At 42.4% G+C, this 12,675-nt stretch overlaps 1 long non-coding RNA gene across 1 annotated transcript; it reads left to right on the plus strand.

Annotated features, from left to right (window-relative positions):
* The first annotated feature begins 8,207 nt into the window (after window positions 1-8,207).
* LOC120318830 lies at window positions 8,208-12,034 on the plus strand. The gene is made up of 3 exons (XR_005559606.1): window positions 8,208-8,406; window positions 9,435-9,477; window positions 11,442-12,034. It is a non-coding gene; the product is annotated as an uncharacterized LOC120318830 (long non-coding RNA).
* Window positions 12,035-12,675: the final 641 nt, after the last annotated feature.

The raw sequence follows: 12,675 nt of genomic DNA on the forward strand, positions 1-12,675 counted from the left end.
TATTTTGGTACAAATAGAAATAAATTTCAGATTCCTTCCTTGTCTTCCCTTTGACCTTGGTAGAACAACCATCTGCAGTTCAGAGGGGAGAACAATCTGTCTACGAGGTCTTCTCCGGCATGACTTCCCTGATCCCTGAGAAAGATTGGAGTGAAGTTGTGAAATAATAAAACTGAGCTCAAAGAAAGGTGGAAGGTGAAGGGGAAAAAAAAAAAAAAAAAAAGACAGCTCAGCTTGGCAAAATCCGATCCAGTAGATTTATTTTCTTGCTTTTCCACTGGAGGTCAGTGTAGCCTCGCCGTTTGGGGAATCGTCGGGCTTAAAAAAAAACAAAACACGGTGTCTTCCTTCCTTTTAATCAAGCACCCATCTAAATCCACTCCCCTTCGTCACCCAAACTCAATTTTGACGGCAATACATTTAGGCGTTGCATTTTGATTGGCAAGGACCTCAGTTAGGTGAAGTGAAAATTGAACAAGGCTGAGATGTTATTCTGCTGAGGCCACTGTGGTGCTCAGCCCACCTGGGGGACGAGGAGGAGAACTAGGGGGATGAGAATGGGCTCAGGTTGTCTCTCCCCCATCCCCTTTGTATCTCATCTTCTCTCAATCTTTTTAGCTCTTGGAGAAAAAATCACCTGTCCGAGAAAGGAGTCAGGAGTGAATGAGTTGAGGGGACAGGATGAATGAGTCAAAGGTTGCAGGGAGCAATCTTAATCTTCAATCAACTCTTATTTGGGAGAATCACAAGAGTTGGAAGGTCTCCTGGTCCAACCCTATACTATTCCAGACAAACGGCTGTCCAGTCCTCTTCTTAAAATCGCCAGTGATGGAGCGTCCACAACTTCTGGAGGCCTATTGTCCCACTGATTAATTGTCTTCACTGTCAGGAAATTTCTCCTTCATCCTAGTTGGTTCTCTCCATGATTACTTTCCATCCGTTGCTTCTTGTTCTGCCTTTAGGTGCTTTGGATAAGAGGTTGACCCCCTCTTCTTTGTGGCAGCCCCTCAAAGGAATAGCAGAGTTGGAAGGGACCTTGAAGGTCTTCTAGCCCAGGTCTTCTGGAGGCAAGTTGTTCCACTGATTAATTGTCTTCACTGTCAGGAAATTTCTCCTTCGTCCTAGATTGGTTCTCTTCTTGATGAGCTTCCATCCTTTGCTTTTCCTTCTGCCTTCAGTCCAAACACATGCCCAGAGTCCAAATCGAGTGAAACAAACCAAGAAATAAATAATTTGAGACAGATAGAGTTACAAAGAGCTATAGGAGACGTTGTGTATGTTTGTGATGAGAACCGAGCTCAAGAAAATAAAATAATTGCAGTGAGCATGGCAAAGAGCATTAAAACGATAGCCGTCCAGTTGCAACTCGCTGCATTGTTTGATAAACAGAAAAGAACTCTTAAGCTTGCTGTTAGCACAAACATATATTAAAAGAAATTGTGAACTAACTTGTTTTTTTTTCCTTTTGTGGGTTCAATTTTTCAAAAAGAGTCATATTCTTCTCGGCGCCGAAATCTCTCATTCATAAATATCATTATATATTTCCCTTTCTCCCTTCTTAACTGTTATTTCCATGCTAATAGCCCCTCAAAGCGTTTTAATTGGATTTTTTTTCTTTAGAAAAAGAAAGTTCTTCAAAGTTAATTAAAAGTTATCCCCCCTCTAATTGTGCGAAAGCAGACTTTCTGCTCTGAAAATTAACTCCCATAATTAAAATCCTATATCTGTTGCGGATAAAAAATGGTATGTTTATTGCTCATTTATTATCTTTGGTGATGCAAAGCAATTTACATTTGTTGACACCCAGAGAGGGGAAATCTTATTCATAAATCATTATGTATATATATGCACACATACTTATGAATAACATTCTCCACCCTTCTGTATATATGTTTGTGTGTGTTTACTTACTGGTTTATTAATTTATTTTGGTGTAGGAATCTTTCTAATATTTGGATAAATAATTGCAGGACAGATGTTCCCACCTCTGCAATGGCATAGGGTTATTTATTTCACTGAAATGACAAATGTGACATGAATATTCAGCTTTGCAGGTTCACGCGCATAGGCTTGCTAGTTTAATACCACTCTACAATGCCTTGGTAAGGCCACACTTGGAATACTGCATCCAGTTTTGGTCACCACGATGTAAAAAAAGATGTTGAGACTCTAGAAAGAGTCCAGAGAAGAGCAACAAAGATGATTAGGGGACTGGAGGCTAAAACATATAAGGAACGGTTGCTAGAATTGGGTATGTCTAGTTTAACGACGAGAAGGACAAGGGGGGACATGATAGCAGTATTCCAATATCTCAGGGGCTGCCATAAAGAAGAGGGAATCAAGCTATTTTCCAAAGCACCTGAAGGCAGGACAAGAAGCAATGGATGGAAACTCATCAAGGAGAGAAGCAACCTAGAACTAAGGAGAAACTTCCTGACAGTGAGAACAATTAATCAGTGGAACAGCAGTAAATGCTCCAACACTGGAAGTTTTTAAGAAGAGACTGGAAAGCCATTTGTCCGAAATGTTGTAGGGTTTCCTGCCTGAGCAGGGGGTTGGACTAGAAGACCTCCAAGGTCCCTTCCAGCTCTGTTATGCTGTAATAGTTGAAGAATGAAATCCATCAAATGGGATGAACAATTTTTTTTTTCTAGATGTGTGTGAAAACGAGAGCCACCGGGTCCTCCTTACAACTGAGTGTACGCAGGTAAATTTTTTCCCCCTGAATATTGGGTTAAAGAAAACAACAACAACAATTTGGTCTTCCCGAAACATCTTAATGATGTCTCTTTATCTTCCTTCCTTGCTCTTAAAAGTATTTATACCCATCATTTCTAGGTGGGGTGGACAGGTTCTCAGCGCACTGAATAAACATTTTAGCATTTAGTGCATGGACACGAAGGCGCTCAGAATAATTGCTTAGAGCCCGGCTTTGGAGAATAATGCAAGCTTTGCATTTATTGCCACACAAAGGGAAAAAAGCTGATGGGGGTGAGGAGAGGGAGCCACATCACTGGATAATATTTCATATCTCTCTCTTTCACTCTCTCTTTCTCTCCCCCCCCTCCTTCCCTTTTTCTCCCTCCCCCTCTCTCTTTCTCCCTCTCTCTCTTTCTCTTTCTCCCTCTTTCTCTCTCTTTCACTCTCTCCTTCCCTCTTTCTCTCGCTCCCCCTTTCTCTTTTTCTCTGTCACTTGCTCTCTTTCTCTGACCCCCTCTCTCTTACTCTTTTTCCCTCCCCCTCTCTCTCCCTCTATCTCTCTTTCTCTTTCTCCCTCTCTTTCTCTCTCCTTCCCTTTCTCTTGCTCCCCTCTTTCTCTTTTTCTCTGTCACTTGCTCTCTTTCTCTCCCCCTCTTTCTCCCTCTCTCTCTTTCTCCCTCTTTCTCTCTTTCACTCTCTTTCTCTCTCTCCTTCCCTCTTTCTCTTGCTCCTCCTTTCTCTTTTTCTCTGTCACTTGCTCTCTCTCTCCCCCCTCTCTTTCTCTTTTTCCCTCCCCCTCTCTCTTTCTCTTTTTCCCTCCCCCTCTCTCTTTCTCCCTCTATCTCTCTTTCTCCCTCTTTCTCTCTCTTTCATTCTGTCTTTCTCTCCCTCTCTCTCTCCTTCCCTCTTTCTCTCGCTCCCCCCTCTTTCTCTTTTTCTCTGCTGCAATGATTCTGGAAGCTGCAATGATTCTGGAAGAGGAGGAGGAGGAGAGAAGAGCAACAAAGATGATTATGGGGTTGGAGGCTAAAACATTTGCAGAACAGCTTCAGGAGTTGGGTATGTCTAGTTTAATGAAAAGAAGGACCAGGGGTGACTTGATAGCAGTCTTTCAATATCTCAGGGGCTACCACAAAGAGAAGGGGGTCAAGCTATCCTCCAAAGCATCTGAAGGCCGGACAAAAAGCAACGGATGGAAACTAATCGAGGAGAGAAGCAACCTAGAACTAAGGAGAAATTTCCTGTCAGTGAGAACAATTAACCAGTGGAACAACCTGCCTCCAGAAGCGGTGAATGCTCCAACACTGGAAGTTTTTAAGAAGAGACTGGACAGCCATTTGTCTGAAATGCTATAAAATGCTTGTGCAGGGGGTTGGACTAGAAGACCTCCAAGGTCCCTTCCAACTTTCTCATTCTGATTGCAATATGTACACCATGCACGGGAGGTATCGTGAACAGTTAGCTGAGCTGGCAGATCTCAGGAGTCTGTCTATCTATCTATCTATCTATCTATCTATCTATCTATCTATCTATCTATCTATCTATCTATCTATCTCTATCTATAGATGAGATAGAGATAGATAGAGATAGATAGAGATAGATAGATAGATATAGATAGATAGATAGATAGATAGATAGATAGATAGATAGATAGATAGATAGATATGGATAGACAGACAGACAGAGCTAGAGCTAGATAGATGTAGATACAGATACAGATATGGAAAAAAAGCACTACAAATTATACAAATTAGCTGGGCTTAAATATTCAGCCATTAAAAAAAAAAGGGTCTGCATTTTCATTTATGCAAATAATTGCTTTTGCTGTCATCCGAAGCTCTCGTCTGCTAATGGTGTTTATTAATTAGAGATGGCAATATATTTAAATGGAAAACTAATTTGGGCCATTTTCCTCCCTATTTGCAAAAATAAATAAATAAATGGGAAGAAAAGGCAGCCCTTCCTCCCGGATACTCCCAGCTTCGTTGCAACTGAGAAATCCTTTTATTGATTACATCCACTCCCTCTTCATATAACAAATTATCCTTGCCAGCAATTAAAGCCATATTAGTCTTTATGTAAGATGCTGATGGTTACATTTAAAGAGAGAGGAACACAAACAAGTTGCCATTTTTGTCCTTCTCCCCCATGCGAGAATGAAAAAAATAAAATGAAAAGACCGATGTTGCCAATGTATTATTAATATCAATAAATGAGAGCTGGGCAAAATTTAAGTCAGGTCATAATGCGTTTTCCTGGAGCGTTGGGGGTTTAAACAAGTTCCAGTTATTGAAAATATGTTGTGAGAAACACAAAACCCTAGCCCAGCTAAAATTAAATATCTTTTTTTTTAAAAAAAGAGGCTATAATAAAAAATGGGATGCATTAACATAGTTTGCCCTGAAAGCTTGACTAGAAATGGTGGAACTCATGGACCGGATCGAAGACGCCATAAATGTTTTTTTTAGAGGTGGGATTTATAATGAAAAAAATCAGGTTTAACTTTATTTCGCAGGACGTACAATATTGCAGCTTCCTCTTAGGTGTGATGATACATTTGGTATTCTTCTCCGCTGTTTCTCCAATTTCTTCCACATTTCATGGCGTAGCCTGAAGGAAATTTTTAGAGGACGTTGTCTCATCAAAATCAGGTCGCAATTTCGGTTGTATAGTTTAGACTGAAAAAGCTGCCTTGAAGTCCCAGGATGCATTAACATTAGAGGGATAGAATCAAGGTTACATGAAATGCTAATAACACTTAATGCCACATTAGGAATCCTGCATCCAATTTTGGTCACTGTGATGTTAAAAAAAGATGTTGAGACTCCAGAAAGGGTGCAGAGAAGAGCAACAAAGAGGATCAGAGGACTGGAGGCTAAAACATATAAGGAACGGCTGCTGGAATTGGGTATGTCTAGTTTAATGAAGAGAAGGACGAGGGGGGGACATGATAGCAGTCTTCCAATATCTGAGGGGCTGCCCCAAAGAAGAGGGAGTCAAGCTATTCTCCAAAGAAGCTGAAGGCCGGAGAAGAAGCAACGGATGGAAACTAAACTCCCCCCCCCTCTTTCTTTCTTTCTTTCTTTCTTTCTTTCTTTCTTTCTTTCTTTCTTTCTTTCTTTCTTTCCTTCCTTTTTCTCTTTCTTTCTTATCTCTCTCTCTTTCTTGCTTTTCCTTTCCTTCCTCCCTCCCTCTTTCTTTCTCTGTCTCTTTCTTTTATCCTTCCTTCCTTTCCCCTCTTCTTTCTTTCCTTGCTTTTTCTTTATTTTCTTCCTCCCTCCTTCCTTCCCTCCCCGTCCTTCCTTCCTTCCTTCCTTCCTTCCTTCCTTCCTTCCTTCCTTCCTTCCTTCCTTCCTTCCTCTTTTTTCTTTACTTGCTTTCTTCTTTCTCTTTCTTTCTCTTTCTTTCTTTCTTTCTTTCTCCCTCTTTCTTTCTTTCTTTCCTTTTTCTTTCTTTCTTTCTTATCTCTGTCTCTTTCTTGCTTTTCCTTTCTTTCTGTGTAGCTCAGAGTTGAACTGAGGGGTCCTTGATGCTCTCTGAGCTGGCTGGTTTTCTTGCAGATGTTTCACTGCCCAACTAGGTAACATCATCAGTGCTAGAAGGGAGGGGGGTTTGAAGGGAGGAGGAGGAGGAGGAGGTGGTCCTCAGTTCTCTCTGAGCTGGGTGGTTTTCTTGCAGACATTTCATGGCCCAACTAGGGAACATCATCAGTCCTTGTGAGTGTGGCTTGCTCCCTGTTTATATACAATAGCTCAAGAGTGGGATTGTTTTCTTGCAGATGTTTCATGACCCAACTAGGGAACATCATCAGTGTTAGTAGGGAGTGGGGATTGTGGAGAGGAGGAGATGGGTCCTTAGTTACATCAGGTGTGGGTCATTGGGAGGTGGAGTTTGAACCTGTACCTGTACTGTTTGTGATTGTATTTTTCTTGTGTTTTCTTTTGTTGCACTTGCATTTTGGTCTGTGACTGTAAAATAATAATAATAATAATAATAATTTATTATTAATATTATTACCTGTACCTCTGGCTTTGCTAACTTTCCTCCTTGGTGGGTTTGCCCGTTCTGTCTGTCCCTTCCTCCAAAGTCAACAGTCTGTGAGAAGATCATGGAACTGCTGGGTCAAAATGAGGTGGATCATCATCAACGCAAAGTCGTCATTCTCAGCCAAGATCGATTCTACAAGGTCCTCACCCCAGAACAGAAAGCCAGAGCTTTAAAGGGACAATATAACTTTGACCATCCAGGTATCTATTGGGCCACCTCTGTTGAGCTTGGAAGGGTCAGTGGGTGGAAGAACTTCAAAGTAGAGTTCTGGAGGCCAGGGGTGACCTCCGATGCCACCAAATTTTGAGTAGTTCCATCTATGAGACGGAAAGATAACCTTATGGGGTCCTTGGTGCTGTCTGAGTTTAGTGGTCTTCTTGTAGATGTTTCATGACCCAACTAGATAATATCAGTACTAGAGCGGAGGAGGAAGAGGAAGAGGAGGAGAAAGGAAAGAGGAGAAAGGGAGGAGGAGGAGGACTGTGGAGTCCTTGGTGCTCTCTGAGCTTGGTTGTCTTCTTGCAGACACTTCATGACCCAACTAGGTAACATCATCAACAACAAATAAGGCCTTCTTACTAATCACCAATGTCTTAATCCTGCACACAACTTTATAACTATCTAATTTCTATCAATCTTCCTCTTTGTCCAGATGTTATGGTTATAGTCCAGCATTACGTCACCCTGGCACGCTGCCAGGGAAAAAGGCTCTTTGCAAATTTTCTAGTTAGAAAAGAGTAAGGTCGACGTAAGGCTGCATTCTGATGACTTTGCCCCCAAACTGACCAACCTAGCCTGTCCTATCTTGGGAAAGGCTGACTTTTTTGCCCTCTTTGGGCTAAGGAAATATTAGGGCCAGACTTTTGGCCCACTTTGGGGGTTAGAAAAGAGTAAGGCTAACGTAAGGCTGCATTCAGTGGGATTTTAAGGTTATTATTCTGCATCTTTATTATGAGAAGCCCCGTTATTTGTTATTAATAGAACAACGGGAGGCCCAAGGGCTGCAGAACAGGCACAGATGTAGGCAAAAAGGCTCTTTGCACATGTGCTAGTTAAGAAAATTTGCATTCCGATGACTTCGATCCACACAGCCTGTCCTATCTTGGGAAACCCTGGCTTTTTCGCAAACCTCTTTGGGGTAACGTTTATTTCCTCGTGGGGCTGCTATTCCTGCCTTGACCACAGGAGGGCGATGTTAAATGTCCCGTGCCATTAGCACCGAAGCCATCATCGGCTTTTTTAACTCGGTTTAAGGCTTTGGGAAACGGGTTTCCTGCTTCCGTGCCTGTTCTGCAGCCCCGTCGCTCTGTTACGATTAACCGGTGGCATGCATTAGCCCGTGGCAGGTAGTCCCGCAGCCCCGCTCAGCCAAGCATAGCGGCGGAGGGAACGAGCCAGCACAGGCAAGAACTTGTTGGTAAGAGAGCCGCCCAGAGCGGCAGAATGAGGCAAAGACGCCCGGCTCACTTCCGGTTGACCCGGAAGAGAAAGGAGGAGGAGGTGCGGAGACAGCTGCAGCCTTTGGAACATGGTCAGGCAAGGAAGCAAGGAAGGCAGCAAGCAAGGATGCATGCCGGCAGCCTTTGAGCCGCTCTACAACTGCTGACATCCGTGCCCGCGGCAGCAAGCAACAGGCAAGAAAGGCAGCATCAACAGGAGGTAAGGACCTGGGGAGGGAGATGGAGAGTGGAAGGATTCTTACGTGCTTTTGTGACTCGGAAGTTCTGGGCTTTGTGCAAGGTGGGCTTTGCGTGCTTAAGGAGTGTTTGGCAGTTTCTGTTGGGCTGGTGGTGTTAGCTTCTGTCGCTCTGCTATTGTGAGCTGTTAGTTTTGCTGCAAGGGGTTTTGCAGTATTTTTCTCCCGAATGGCTTTTGCCTGGAGCAGTGTTTCTCAACCTTGACCATTTTAAGGCATGTGGACTTCAACTCCCAGAATTCCACAGCCAGCATTGCTGGCTGTGGAATTCTGGGAGTTGAAGTCCACATGCCTTAAAATGGTCAAGGTTGAGAAACACTGGCCTGGAGCATTCCTTTACTTATGAATGGAGCCATTTGGGGAGGCTGCCTTAGCGGGCAGCAAGTATTTGTTTACGGGTTTTTTTTTTTCTTCCTTAAGTGCCAGCTGGTAGCCAGTCTCCAATTCTTAAAGGGGAATGTGCCTTTTTAAGCTAGTTCCCTCAATGGCTTCTCTTTTCTGTCTCTGGAGGCTTTTCCTTGTTTGATGAATATATGAAAGAGGGAAAATATTGGGGGGGGGGTATTATTCTGCATCTTTATGAGCCTGTAGGTGGCTATGTGATTTTTTTTTTTTTCCAAAATAAAATAAAAAAATTGTGACTGTTTTCAGCCCGGCTTCCCACCAGCAAAGTTCAGTGGGAGAAGTCGGGTTGGCTTAAGGATGACATGAGTCATTCACAACTGCAGTGATTCGGTTAACAATTTTGGCAAAAAAGGGGTCATAAAATGGGGCACCTTGCTTAACAGTGGGAATTGTTTAATTTGTAATCGTAACTCCAGGACTATTGGTAGAAGTTGAAGCTTATTGAGTGCCTGTTGGAAGAAATCTAAGCCTGTTTCCTTTCTTCTGGCTAAGATCACTTCTGAACAGATACTTGCTTAGGCTGGGTTGTTGTCGTTGTGTGTTTTTTGAGAATTGTGACTTTTCTTCTTTTCCCTTGCAAACCAAGAAATATGCGGATGTCATTATCCCTCAAGGCGTGGATAATACGGGTAAGAATTTTAAAATTTATAGAGAGAGGGGAGGGGGATTATCCAATCCAGGGGTCTTCAAACTTGCCCATTTTATGACTTGTGGACTTCAACACCCAGAATTCTTCAGCCAGGCATGCTGGCTGAGGAATTCTTGGAGTTGAAGTCCACAAGTCATAAAATGGCCAAGTTGGAAGACCCCTGCTATAGACTTTAAGAGGAGTGGACTTCAATTCCCAGAATTCCTCAGCCAGGCACAAGTCCACAAGTTATCAAAGGGCCAAGTTTGAAGACCCCTGGTCTTTAACTCCCACAATTCCTCAGCCAAGGAATTCTGGGAGTTGAAGTCCACAAGTCATAAAAGGGCCAGGTTTGAAGACCCGTGCCATAGATAATGAAGGAAAGAGTATTCTTAACTTTTTTTAATTGTACGTTTTCTTTCACCAGTAATCAGTAAATTCCTGGATAGGCTTTGCCCTCTGGAACTGCTTTTTTTTTTTTTTTTTTTTACAAATTATCTTTGAGACACTTTCCAGAGTCTCAACAAAATCCAAATCCTGCAGGTACTTTTAAACGCTGGGCAAAAATTGCTGGGCCACACATCCTTTTTTAAAACGTTGTGGCTTTAAAATGTTACAGCAGCTGAATTCTTAAGAGTGAGCTCAGCAGCCAAAGGTGGGGCAGGCTTCTCTTTGAAATGCAAAAAGTTTGGGGCGGTTTTTTTTAATATAGATTACTTTTTTTATAGTTTCTCTCTCTCTCCAAATGTATTCATTGGCTGTGCTGGCCAAGTGGTTTTTGTTAATTTATTTCACAGTTGGCCCTTCATAAACCTCAGCTAGGCTTTTAAATTCCAAAGGCGGTGGGGAAACTAGCATTTAGTAAGATAAGTGCAGAAATGGAGTTCAAAGGAGGCAGGTGGTGGGCCTCATTGCACGAGGAGGTTGAAATACAAGTGGGGGGGGGGAAATCCTGTGCTCCTTTTTCCCTTTTGCTAGTGAGTCACTGATAGATAGATCCATTATACTTTCAACGGAGCCACGGACTTTAATTTGGTGGGTTAGAAACAGAATCTAACAGAACAAGAGATTCAGGCTAGAAATGAGGTGAGAACAGTCAACCCGTGGAACAGAAGTTGCCCTCAGAGGTTGTGGGAGCTTCATCACTGGAATCTTTCAAGAAGAGACTAGACTGCCATTTGTCAGTAATGGGTTAGGGTCTCCTGCTTGGGTGGGTGGGGGTTGGACTAGATGACCTACAAGGTCCCTTCCAACTCTGTTATTCTGTGCTTATCTGGGGCCAGATAAGTGTTAACAGAATCAGAGAGTTGGAAGGGACCTTGGAGGTCTTCAAGCTGGTCCCCTTTGATGACTTATGGACTTCAACTCCCAGAATTCCTCAGCTAGGCACGCTGGCTGAGGAATTCTGGGAGTTGAAGTTCACAAGTCATCAAAGGACCAAGATTGAAGACCCCTGGTCTAAACCTTTTTTTTTTAAAAGCTGGCAACTTTAAGATGGGTGGACTTCAACTCCCAGAATTCCTCAGCCAGGCACACGGGCTGAGGAATTCTGGGAGTTGAAGTCCACAAGTCATCAAAGGGCCAAGTTGGAAGACCCCCGTCCTATAACATGTCAGATAAATGGTTATCCATGTCTCCTTAAAAACTTCTGGAAGCAGGTTGTTTCATTGATTAATTGTTCTCACTGTCAGAAAAATTCTCCTTAGTTCTAGTTTGCTTCTCTCCTTGGTGAGTTTCCATCCGTTGCTTCTTGTCCTGCCTTCTTGTTCTGCTTTGGAGAACAGCTTGACTCCCTCTTCTTTGGGGCAGCCCCTGAGATATTAGAAGACTGCTATTTGGTCACCCCTAGTCCTTATCTTTATTGGACTAGACATACTGGAACAAATCTAGTGTGTTTCAGGTAAAAATTAAAGCTGGCTTGCCTGCCTTTTCAAATCTCTAATTTGTCTCTTCTCTTTATTACAGGAGAATCTACACAAAGGCTATAGACGATGAGGGGAAGGCTTCCTGTTAACAGTTTCCTGGGTTTGAATTGCAAATGGGAAAACAGCGATCGCAACTGAAAGATTACACCACTTGGACTGATCCCAGGATGACAAGAAGGCCATCTTACCTTCCTGGTCTTCACTGTTGACACGCAACAATCTCCATCGTCATAGTTGCAAAAGGCTCGGTTGTTGACCGGATCACAATAATTGTCTCCCCCAAAAGGCTGGAAAAGAAAAGAAAAAAACAAAAAGATGAGGACAATGTCTACTTGCTTGTTAAGTGAACATTGGGAATCGGCTACAATTGCCGGCCGTGAAGACTCTGGAGAATGAGAAGGAAGAGAAACGAATCTTATTAGTGGACAATCCAGAACTGTTCCAGTTAAGCTGCCTAGAGCAGGGGTCTTCAAACTCGGCTCTTGCATGACTTGTGTACTTGTACGTGAGCTTGGCTGAGGAATTCTGGGAGTTAAAGTCCACAGTCATAAAAGGGACAAGTTTGAAGACCCCTGGTATAGTTTCCTGCCTAGAACAGGGGTCTTCAAACTTGGCCCTTTCATAATTGTGGATTTCAACTCCCAGAATTCCTCCCTCCTTTAATTCATTCCTTTCTTCCTTCCCTCCCTTCCTCTTTTTTCTTCTTTTCTTTCCTCCCTTATCCTTTTTTATTTTTTCCTCCCTCAGTCTCTTTCCTTCCTTCCTTCTCTCTCTCATTCTATCTATCTTTCTTTTCCTTCCTTCCTTCCATCTCTTTTTTCTTCCTTTCTTTCTTTTCCTTTCTTTTTCTTTCTTTCTTTCTTCCTTTTTTCTTTTCCTTTCTTTCTTTTCGTTCCTTCCTTTCATCTATCTATTTCTTTTTCTGATTTCTTTTCTCTTTCTTTCTTTTTCCTTCCTTCATTCACTTTTTTCTTTCTTTCCTTTTTCTTCCTTCCATTTCTATCTATCTATCTATCTATCTATCTATCTATCTATCTATCTATCTATCTTTTTATCTCTTTTCCTTCCTTCCTTCTCTTTCTTTTTTCTTCCTTTCTTTTCCCTTTCTTTTCCTTTCTTTCCTTCTCTTTCTTCCTTTTTTTCCTTCCTTCCATCTATGTTTTTCTTTTTCTTTCTTCGTTCACTTTCTTTTTTCATTCCTTTTCTTTTCCTTCCTTCCATTTCTATCTATCTATCTCTGTCTTTTTATCTCTTTTCCTTCCTTCCTTTTCCTT

This window comes from Crotalus tigris, unplaced genomic scaffold, assembly GCF_016545835.1.
Source record: "Crotalus tigris isolate CLP2741 ecotype Arizona unplaced genomic scaffold, ASM1654583v1 scf7180000020478.37610, whole genome shotgun sequence".
NCBI classification, from domain to species: Eukaryota; Metazoa; Chordata; class Lepidosauria; order Squamata; family Viperidae; genus Crotalus; species Crotalus tigris.